Below are 12,593 nucleotides of genomic sequence, written 5' to 3'. Positions count from 1 at the left end.
GACGTTCTCCGGTCAATAACCAACAGCGGGATCTGGATACCCATGTTGGCTCCCACATGTTCCACGATGATCTCATCGGATGAACCACGATGTCGGGGATTCAATCAATCCCGTATACAATTCCCTTTGTCTACCGGTATAGTACTTGCCCGAGATTCGATTGTCGGTATCCCGATACCTTGTTCAATCTCGTTACCGGCAAGTCTCTTTACTCATTCCGTAACACATCATCCCGTGATCAACTCCTTGGTCACATTGTGCACATTATGATGATGTCCTATCGAGTGGGCCCAGAGATACCTCTCCGTTTACACGGAGTGACAAATCCCAGTCTCGATTCATGCCAACCCAACAGACACTTTCGGAGATACCTGTAGTGCACCTTTATAGCCACCCAGTTACGTTGTGACGTTTGGTACACCCAAAGCATTCCTACGGTATCCGGGAGTTGCATAATCTCATGGTCTAAGGAAATGATACTTGACATTAGAAAAGCTCTTAGCAAATGAACTACACGATCTTGTGCTAGGCTTATGATTGGGTCTTGTCCATCACATCATTCTCCTAATGATGTGATCCCGTTATCAACGACATCCAATGTCCATGGTCAGGAAACCGTAACCATCTATTGATCAACGAGCTAGTCAACAAGAGGCTTACTAGGGACATGGTGTTGTCTATGTATCCACACATGTATCTGAGTTTCCTATCAATACAATTTTAGCATGGATAATAAACGATTATCATGAACAAGGAGATATAATAATAACCAATTTATTATTGCCTCTAGGGCATATTTCTAACAGTCTCCCACTTGCACTAGAGTCAATAATCTAGTTCACATCGCCATGTGATTAATACCCAAGAGTTTACTAGAGTCAATAATCCAGTTCACATCACCATGTGAATGTAATGAATCCAACACCCATGGGGTTTGTTCATATCTCGCTTGTGAGAGAGGTTATTTGTCAACGGGTCTGAACCTTTCAGATCCGTGTGTGCTTTACGAATATCTATGTCATCTTGTGGATGCTACCACGCGCTACTTGGAGCCATTTCAAATAACTGCTCTACTATACGAATCCGGTTTACTACTCAGAGTCATCCGGATTAGTGTCAAAGTTCGCATCGATGTAACCCTTTACGACGAACTCCTTTTCACCTCCATAATCGAGAAAATTCCTTAGTCCACTAGATACTAAGGATAAGTTCGACCGCTGTCATGTGATCCATTCCCGGATCACTATTGTACCCCTTGACCAACTCATGGCAAGGCACACTTCATGTGCGGTACACAGCATAGCATACTGTAGAGCCTACGTCTAAAGCATAGGGGACGACCTTCGTCCTTTCTCTCTCTTCTGCTGTGGTCAGGTCTTGAGTCTTACTCAATACTCACACCTTGTAACACAGCCAAGAACTCCTTCTTTGCTGATCTATTTTGAACTCCTTCAAAACTTGTCACTTCATTTGAAAGTACTATTAAGCGTTTTTGATCTATCCTTATAGATCTTGATGCTCAATGTTCAAGTAGCTTAATCCAGGTTTTCCATTGAAAAACACTTTTCAAATAACCCTGTATGCTTTCTACATCATCTCTGATCAATAATATGTCAACAACATATACTCATCAGAAATTCTATAGTGCTCCCACTCACTTCTTTGGAAATACAAGTTTCTCATAAACTTTGTATAAACCCAAAATCTTTGATCATCTCATCAAAGCGTACATTCCAACTCCGAGATGCTTACTCCAGTCCTTAGAAGGATTGCTGGAGCTTTGCATACTTGTTAGCATCTTTCAGGATTGACAAAACCTTCTGGTTGTATCACATACAACCTTTCCTCTAGAAAATCATCGAGGAAACAATGTTTTGACATCCTATCTGCAAGATTTCATAAATAATGCAGTAACTGCTAATACAATTTCAACAGACTCTTAGCATCGCTACGAGTGAGAAAAATCTCATCGTAGTCAACTCCTTGAACTTGTCGGAAAACATCTTAACGACAAGTCGAGCTTTCTAAATGGTGACACTTACCATTATTGTCTGTCTTCCTTCTAAAATCCATCTGCACCCAACAGCCTTACGACCATCAAGTATTTCTTCCAAAGTCTATACTTTGCTTTTATACATGGATCCTCTCTCGAATTTCATGGCCTCGAGCCATTCGTCGGAATCTGGGCCCACCATCGCTTCTCCATAGCTCGTAGGTTCATTGTTGTCTAGCAACATGACTTCGACCTACGAGGTTTGGTAGTGACTTGATCCGAAGTTTCATGATCACTATCATAAGCTTCCACTTCAATTGGTGTAGGTGCCACAGGAACAACTTCCTGTGCCCTGCTACATACTAGTTGAAGTGACGGTTCAATAACCTCATCAAGTCCTTACCATCCTCCCACTCAATTCTTTCGAGAGAAACTTTTCCTCGAGAAAGGACCCGTTTCTAGAAACAATCACTTTTGCTTCCAGATCTGAAATAGAAGGTATACCCAACTGTTTTGGGTATTCTATGAAGATGCATTTATCCGCTTTGGGTTCGTGCTTATCAGCCTGAAACCTTTTTCACATAAGTGTCGCAGCCCCAAACTTTTAGGAAACGACAGCTTAGGTTTCTAAACCATAGTTCATACGGTGTCGTCTCAACGGAATTGCGTGGTGCCCTATTTAAAGTGAATGCGGTTGTCTCTAATGCCTAACCCATAAACGATAGTTGTAATTTGATAAGAGACATCATGGTATGCACCATATCCAATAGGGTGCAGTTATGATTTTCGGACACACCATCACACTATGGTGCTCCAAGCGGTATTAGTCGTGAAACAATTTCCACAATTTCTTAATTGTGTGCCAAACTCGTAACTCAGATATCTCTATGATCATATCATAGACATTTTACCCTCTTGTCACGACGATCTTCAACTTCACTCTGAAATTACTTGAACCTTTCAATAATTCAGACTTGTGTTTCATCAAGTAAATATTCTCAGCATCTACTCAAATCATCTGTGAAGTAAAACATATCGATATCCACTGCGTGCCTCAGCACTCACTGGACTGCACACATCAAATGTATTACTTCCAACAAGTTGCTCTCTTGTTCCATCTTACTAAAAACGAGGCCTTTCAGTCATCTTGCCCATGTGGTATGATTTGCATGTCTCAAGTGATTCAAAATCAAGTGAGCAAACGATCCATCTGCATGGAGTTTCTTCATGCATATATACCAATAGACATGGTTCGCATGTCTCAATCTTTTCAAAAACGAGTGAGTCCAAAGATCCATCTACATGGAGCTTCTTCATGCGTTCTATACCAATATGACTCAAATGGCAGTGCCACAAGTATGTGGTACTATCATTATTATTTTATATCTTTTGGCACGAACATGTGTATCACTGCGATCGAGATTCATTTTAGGTGCAAGACCATTGAAGGTATTATTCAAATAAACAGAGTAACCATTATTCTCCTTAAATGAATAACCGTATTGCGATAAACATAATCCAATCATGTTTATGCTCAACGCAAACACCAAATAACAATTATTTAGGTTTAACACCAATCTCGATGGTAGAGGGAGCATGCGATGCTTGATCATATCAACCTTGGAAACACTTCCAACACATATCGTCATCTCACCTTTAGCTGGTCTTCGTTTATTCCGCAGCTTTTATTTCGAGTTACTGACACTTAGCAACCGAACCGGTATCTAATACCCTGGTGCTGCTAGGAGTACTAGAAAAGTACACATTCATATAATGTATATCCAATATACTTCTGTCGACCTTGCCTGCCTTCTCATCTACCAAGTATCTAGGGTAGTTCTGCTTCAGTGACCGTTCCCCTCATTACAGAAGCACTTAGTCTCGGGTTTGGGTTCAACCTTTGGGATTCTTCACTAGAGCAGCAAATGATTTGCTGTTTCATGAAGTATCCCTTTTGCCCTTCTTGAAACTAGTGGTTTTACTAACCATCAACAATTGATACTCCTATTTGATTTCTACTTTCGCGGTGTCAAACATTGCGAATAGCTCAAGGATCATCATATCTATCCCTGATATGTTATAGTTCATCACGAAGCTCTAATAGCTTGGTGGCAGTGACTATGGAGAACCATCACTATCATCTGGAAGATTAACTCCCACTCGATTCAAGTGATTGTAGTACTCAGACAATCTGAGCACATGCTCAACGATTGAGCTTTTCTCCCTTAGTTTGCAGGCTTAAGAAACTTGTCAGAGGTCTCATACCTCTTGACGTGGGCACTAGTCTGAAATCCCAATTTCAGTCTTCGGAACATCTCATATGTTCTGTGACGTTTCAAAACGTCTTTGGTGCCACAATTTTAAACCGTTAGCATTACGCACTGAACTATCACGTAGTCATCAAAACATGTATGCCAGATGTTTCGCAACATCTACAGACGACGCTGAGGTTCAACACACCGAGCGGTGCATTAAGGACGTAAGCCTTCTGTGCAGCAATGAGGACAATCCTCAGTTTACGGACCCAGTCCGCATAATTGCTACTATCAACTTTCAACTAAATTTTCTCTAGGAACATATCTTAAACAGTAGAACTAAAGCATAAGCTATGACATAATTTGCAAAGACCTTTTGACTATGTTCATGATAATTAAGTTCATCTGATTATATAATGAACTCCCACTCAGATAGACATCCCTCTAGTCATCTAAGTGATACATGATCCGAGTCAAACTAGGCCGTGTCCGATCATCACGTGAGACGGACTAGTCATCATCGATGAACATCTCCATGTTGATCGCATCTACTATACGACTCATGTTCGACCTTTCGATCTCTTGTGTTCCGAGGCCATGTCTGTACATGCTAGGCTCGTCAAGTCAATCTAAGTGTTTCGCATGTGTTCCGAGGCCATGTCTGTACATGCTAGGCTCGTCAACACCCGTTGTATTCGAACGTTAGAATCTATCACACCCGATCATCACGTGGTGCTTCGAAACAACGAACCTTCGCAACGGTGCACAGTTAGGGGGAACACGTCTCTTGAAATTTTAGTGAGGGATCATCTTATTTATGCTACCGTCGTTCTAAGCAAATAAGATGTAAACATGACAAACATCACATGCAAATCATAAAGTGACGTGATATGGCCAATAGCATCTTGCGCCTTTCATCTCAATCTTCGAGGCGCGGCATGATCACCTTCGTCACCGGCATGACACCATGATCTCCATCATCATGATCTCCATCATCGTGTCTTCATGAAGTTGTCTCGCCAACTATTACTTCTACTACTATGGCTAACGGTTAGCAATAAAGTAAAGTAATTACATGGCGTTTTCATTGACACGCAGGTCATACAATAAATTAAGACAACTCCTATGGCTCCTACCGGTTGTCATACTCATCGACATGCAAGTCGTGATTCCTATTACAAGAACATGATCAATCTCATACATCACATATATCATTCATCACATCCTTTTGGCCATATCACATCACATAGCATACCCTGCAAAAACAAGTCAGACGTCCTCTAATTGTTGTTGCATGTTTTACGTGGCTGCTATGGGATTCTAGCAAGAACGTTTCTTACCTACGCAAAAGCCACAACGTGATATGCCAATTTCTATTTACCCTTCATAAGGACCCTTTTCACTCCGATCCGACTAAAGTGGGAGAGACAGACACCCGCTAGCCACCTTATGCAACTAGTGCATGTCAGTCGGTGGAACCTGTCTCACGTAAGTGTACGTGTAAGGTCGGTCCGGGCCGCTTCATCCCACGATGCCGCCGAATCAAGATAAGACTAGTAACGGCAAGTAAATTGACAAAATCGATGCCCACAACTACTTTGTGTTCTACTCGTGCATAGAAACTACGCATAGACCTAGCTCATGATGCCACTGTTGGGTAACGTAGCAGAAATTCAAAATTTTCTACGCATCACCAAGATCAATCTATGGAGTAATCTAGCACCGAGGGGAAGGGGAGTGCATCTACATACCATTGTAGATCGCGATGCGGAAGCGTTGCAAGAACGCGGATGAAGGAGTCATACTCGTAGCGATTCAGATCGCGGTTGATTCCGATCTAAGCGCCGAACCACGGCGCCTCCGCGTTCAACACACGTGCAGCCCGGTGACGTCTCCCACGCCTTGATCCAGCAAGGAGAGAGGGAGAGGTTGGGGAAGACTCCGTCCAGCAGCAGCACAACGACATGGTGGTGATGGAGGAGCGTGGCACTCCAGCAGGGCTTCGCCAAGCACTGCGAGAGACGAGGAGGGAGAGGGGTAGGGCTGCGCCAAGAGAGAGATGTTCTCATGTCTATGGCAGCCCCAAAACCCCCACTATATATAGGGGAGGGGGAGGGCTGCGCCCCCATCTAGGGTTCCCCCCCAAGGGGTGCGGCCAGCCCAAGATGGGACTTGGAGGGGCGGCAAAGGGGCGGAGAGAGGGGGGCGCACCACTAGGTGGGCCTTAGGCCCATCTGAGCCTAGGGTTTCCCCCTTCCCCCTTCCCCTGCGCCTTGGGCCCCTTGTGGGAGGCGCACCAGCCCACCTAGGGGCTGGTCCCTTCCCACACTTGGCCCACGCAGCCCACTGGGGCCGGTGGCCCCACCTGGTGGACCCCCGGGACCCTCCCGGTGGTCCCGGTACGTTACCGATAGCACCCGAAACTTTTCCGGTGACCAAAACAGGACTTCCCATATATAAATCTTTACCTCCGGACCATTCCGGAACTCCTCGTGACGTCCGGGATCTCATCCGGGACTCCGAACAACATTCGGTAACCACGTATATCTATTCCCTATAACCCTAGCGTCATCGAACCTTAAGTGTGTAGACCCTACGGGTTCGGGAACCATGCAGACATGACCGAGACGTTCTCCGGTCAATAACCAACAGCGGGATCTGGATACCCATGTTGGCTCCCACATGTTCCACGATGATCTCATCGGATGAACCACGATGTCGGGGATTCAATCAATCCCGTATACAATTCCCTTTGTCTACCGGTATAGTACTTGCCCAAGATTCGATTGTCGGTATCCCGATACCTTGTTCAATCTCGTTACCGGCAAGTCTCTTTACTCGTTCCGTAACACATCATCCCGTGATCAACTCCTTGGTCACATTGTGCACATTATGATGATGTCCTACCGAGTGGGCCCAGAGATACCTCTCCGTTTACACGGAGTGACAAATCCCAGTCTCGATTCATGCCAACCCAACAGACACTTTCGGAGATACCTGTAGTGCACCTTTATAGCCACCCAGTTACGTTGTGACGTTTGGTACACCCAAAGCATTCCTACGGTATCCGGGAGTTGCAAAATCTCATGGTCTAAGGAAATGATACTTGACATTAGAAAAGCTCTTAGCAAACGAACTACACGATCTTGTGCTAGGCTTATGATTGGGTCTTGTCCATCACATCATTCTCCTAGTGATGTGATCCCGTTATCAACGACATCCAATGTCCATGGTCAGGAAACCGTAACCATCTATTGATCAACGAGCTAGTCAACTAGAGGCTTACTAGGGACATGGTGTTGTCTATGTATCCACACATGTATCTGAGTTTCCTATCAATACAATTTTAGCATGGATAATAAACGATTATCATGAACAAGGAAATATAATAATAACCAATTTATTATTGCCTCTAGGGCATATTTCTAACAAGTTCATCTTCTGGTATGTCTCTGAACTTCTCTGATGACAATACTCTTAGTTGGTACGACATCAAGTTCCAAACCAAACCAAACTTGGCAGCACTACTTACCAATAAATTAAGATAACTTTTGCAAAAAGGTTTTGTCGTAATTTGTCATATCAAGATGAGTAGCACTATATTGTTTCCTAGCAGTAAGCTTTTGCCAGCTGCTTAGATTTGATCTGTATGAATACTTGATTAGTTCATTTTCATTTATAGCATTGTAGATGTTCGCCTCTGCTACTCGATTTCCATAATGGAACATCCAGTTTAGGTGGGCCAAACAGCCGGTAAGCTTAAGAATTGGTGGTAAGCTCTTGCAAGAACTTGCAAGCTTCTTGTGTTAAATTTCATTTATGTGCCTATATTTGTTCTTGAATCCTTGTTCTTTTTGTGTACTTTATACGGAGGTTGCAGTAACTCACAACACTACGGTTTTCTTTCCCTGTACTTTGTAACATATAGCTGTACATAGTTACTGTTATTTGCGTTTTGATTAAAATGAGAACATAATTCTTATGATCTACAATGTCCATATAGTGTATCTCTTCTAGATGGAAAGGTATGCGGAAGGGATTTGTACCAATTGACCGAGTAGCAATTGAACAGGAAGAGGCTTAGTAAGGTAATCTATTGCTAACTACAGCTGGAATGCAAAATTTTATGCTGTAGATTAATATAAGTTGTTTTGTGTTACTAGGATAAAATAGTAGAAGAGCACTAGAGGATGCTTGAAGGAATTGTAAAGCGGGATCAGAAGTGTCGCAAAAGAATCAATTCTGTTGGTATCGATTACGAGTGTCTAGCCCCTGTAAGTAACACTTGATGCTGTTCATTGATTTAATAAATTGATCTTACTTCATCAGATTTGAATTAGCTCAGCAATTTGCCACATAATTGTAATTGTATTAAGAAAATTTCAACTTTTTGTTGACCTGGAGCAAAAGGCATGCAATTGTAGTGCCCTAGAGCCAAATTTGCATGAGTTACTGTGTAGGTCCTTGATATTTATAGTATTGGTTGTTTATTCTTATCTACATTTGCTTACTGAAATAATTTATGTATTGGCACCAAGGTTTGTCCCAGGCTTTGCTTAACCATATTTTGAGTTGTGCTTCAATTGTTTTTCGTTTCATGCCGTATGTGGCAGTTACTCTCTGGAGATAAGTTGTACCGAATAAACAGTTCATAATTGATCACTACATTAGCTCCATGTAATCTCATGTAAAACTGCAGCTCCATGACCCGCTTGAAAGAGAGGAGAAGGGTTGCCTCCCGTCCGTCTCATCCCATCCCCTTGTGCCAGCCATGAAAGAGAGGAGGGAGAGCAGAAATGAGCGTGGTGGCAATGCGCCGATGCTGGCCGGTTGAGGCATGGTCGACGTGTCAGTCAAGGGGTCCCTGCATTTGTGATCTATGATGGTCGGCTCGCTGTGGCGGTCGGCCATGGAATAGTTGTGAGGGAGAGCACCCCTTTAGCGCCTCTCCGCATAGTTCTTCCTTCCCCTACCGCCGGTCAACAGTTCGATATCCTTGTCCAAGGCCGGCGTGTACAGTTTCAGCCTCGTTCCCATGGATGGCAAAGTCTGTCTTGTCATGATGCGCAGGTACACACATAGGCATACCAAAATCGTTATTGATTTATCCATACAGTTTCATGTCCAGATTGACATTTATTTGGGGGAAGTGCTGTTGATTTATTTTATTCAGCGCCACGAGTGTTCAGTGTTGATTTTGTGGGCAGGCGTTTTAGTGAGCTAGCAAGGGGGCGTAGTGGATTTGTCATCATTTTGTTTAAAATGGTTGAAAGATGTTCAACGTTGGCTCTATACTCAAGTCTGATATGTCTTGTATTTATTCTATAGTTAAGTACAGTAGTTTCAGATTCTTTTACAAGTGCTTCATGATTTTACCCTGTGTGCAGAAATCTTCTAAGTTGCCGCTGAAGGGAGAAGACATGGGGTCGGAAAAATGTTAAGATTGACTTGATGTGTGGTAAGGAAAAGCCAGTCGAAAAGTTTTTGATGCTTGAGCATTCACTACTCAGTTATTCTTTTAGGTACGCATAATCTTCCAAGTTATAATCAATTCCTTTTATTTGGGCACGCATAATGACCATTCCTCGGCATCAAGTTCTTCTGGTTAGTAATTAATACTCCCTTCCCATATGGATTTTCATGATGGTTGTTCATTTTTTGGGATAGCTTACCAGGCTTATGCCTTGAAAACGGAGCTACCTCCATGATTATGCTTCTGGTCTCAGTAGAATTGTTGTTTCGCCAAAATTCAGATGCGAAGAGGAGTTCCTGATACTAGATGAACATACCAGCCTACTTGCCTACAACCAAGGTAGAATTATCAGCGGAGACACCACAGTCAGAGCTGGTGACTGAAGAAAGCCTGCAGATAGCTACCATCAATGTCTTTTTTTTAGCCAAGATCTTGCACGTGACCGTTGTTTTTGAAGCCTTATCTGCAGTTGAGAATATAAGGCGAGAAGACGCAGGTGCACGATACATTGGATACTACAAAGTAGACACGTTTCTACAAACGACATGGCAGAATATCTATACCATAGTTGAAGCAAAGCACCCTATATCCATGAAAATAAATAGTATACGGATTCCGACGTCAAGGAAGAAAATGAGACAATAACATTTGATGAATATTCAAGTTCTTGGTAGAAAGTAGGAGTGCTTATGAGGGGTGCTGCTATAAGGGGATGGCGGTAATCAGAAGAAATTTGCAATTTGGTGAAATAACTACCTCATAGAAGAGTTAATTGGTTTCGATGTAGGAAAAATCTGCAGGCTGGTTAAGCTTTGATGTATAAATAGTAGCACTTCGCTTTGTGTAAAAAAAGTTCTTGCTAAGGTTATTCAATGGGCTAAGTTTTCTAAACAGTGTTGACTTGATATTACAGTACTAAAATCTCGAGAATCCTTGATGGACCAAGGCAAGTAGTGTTTGTAATGACTTGGTTTATGATAGTCATTGCCATCAAATATTTTAAACTTGCAAATATTCCCATTCATATCATGACATCCACAATAACTGAACTATCCTGCTTACAATGCTTCACACAAATAGATAAAAAATATAAGTTTTCTTATCAGAAACAGAAAAATTACACCACCATATGTGTGGAGTGTGTTGTAGTGCTCCACAAAAATATTTTGCCATGACTCCTGAAAACTTTTAAGGATAGAGCAAATTGCCCACAACAATTTCCATGAAATTCCTTCTATTGTGGTGGCAAGTATAATACTTAATCCTGAAAAATATTATTTTGTGTATAATCGAACACTTAAATAACTAATTGAGGGAATTTGAGAGGATGGAGAAGATGGGGGCACAATAGGGAAATGGATGGAGAGAGAGAAAGAAGAGAGTGGAGATGAGAGACAGGGTGAGAAAGAGGGTCTTTACATAAAAAAAAGGTCGACAATGATGGGTAAGCATGATTAGTACGAGGGTAAAGTATATATCATACAACCATTGTCATATACAAGGAGCCCATAGCAACGCACGGGCATTATACTAGTAGCGATAACGCACCATGTTTTCTTTCCAAACGAGTAAATTGAGTAGTTCGCGATGATTGCGTGGCTGATTTCTTTGTCGCCCAGATCGTGAGTCGCAAGCTGGCAACTCCGGCCGCACATCCAAGTCGTCCCCACCATCTACCCCAAGTGCCGCCTCCGGTGGACTGTTGAACTCCATGACCGATTTGTCGACGTTGTCGCGCTCGGGCAGCTTGAAGGCTAGACAGTGCCGAGATCGATCCATTCTTGAAGGCCAGATGGTGATAATTTGTTGAGTTTTCTGTTTCCTGGTAATTTTGCTTCATGGCAGCGACGGGAGTCAAGGGTGAAGGCTGAAGGGCTTCACGATTTACCATCTGAAGGGTCATCTTCAGGTGTGTATGCATGGGTAGAATTAGGTTTCCGTTTGAGTTTCTCCCTCCCTCTCATGTGTGTGATCTGATCTATGATTATATTTAATTATCTCATAAATTCGTGCAGGGGAGTAGCACCAGGAGTTTGGTTATCACTCCATCAGCTGGGTCTGGCATGGTAAAACTATAATATATATCTAGTTCGTACTTATTAAAATTGATGTGCATATTCTTGCGTATGTTCTTATATCATCTTAGTAAATTGTTTTAGAATATCATGATTGGTTCTTTGAGAACCATATCTATTTTAGTTAAGTAGACTTTGTGATACAAAGAAGCGAAGCTGTTCGACCTCATCTCATAGCGAAGAGATCGTTAGCATGTGTGCCTCTTTATATGAAGATATTCACCCGTAAAGAAAAGGAGATATCTTCAAATGCTTTGCTTCTTGCCGTAATCTCCTTTGTGGTCTGCCATTATGGCACACTGAACCATCTTGGCGGTATTGATGACCCGGAGCCAAGAGAGGGTATTAGCGATTCTCGCTTTATGAACGAGCAAATACGTCGCCATCAAAATCACTTCCTGCCATGGTAGCGCTGCCGCTGTCCGAGGGTTCCGGATGTCAACAAAGATGACACTTGATGCTCCCATGAAATCAAAGCTCATGGATCCTTGTGGTCGATGCCTTCATAGCCTTGCAACCTTGCTGGCCCAACATGGCGTTTACGTTCACCTTAATAGTACAACTAACAGGAGGATGGATTGAGGATGAGACCATTATAAGTGAATTTGCATCAACGATCGCTGGTAGAAAATTTTAAGAGGCCCCAAATTATAATTTCGCCCCGGGCCCCCAAAATCTCAGGACCGGCCCTGCCAAGCATATGCGCAGCAGGGTTTTTGGTAACGAGTATATTTGCGGAATTCAGAGTTTAATTTAATAATAATGCTAGAAAAGAATCCAGCGTACCGAACAGTGCA

This window comes from Aegilops tauschii, chromosome 7, assembly GCF_002575655.3.
Source record: "Aegilops tauschii subsp. strangulata cultivar AL8/78 chromosome 7, Aet v6.0, whole genome shotgun sequence".
Classification (NCBI taxonomy): domain Eukaryota; kingdom Viridiplantae; phylum Streptophyta; class Magnoliopsida; order Poales; family Poaceae; genus Aegilops; species Aegilops tauschii.
This window is presented reverse-complemented; position numbering follows the sequence as displayed.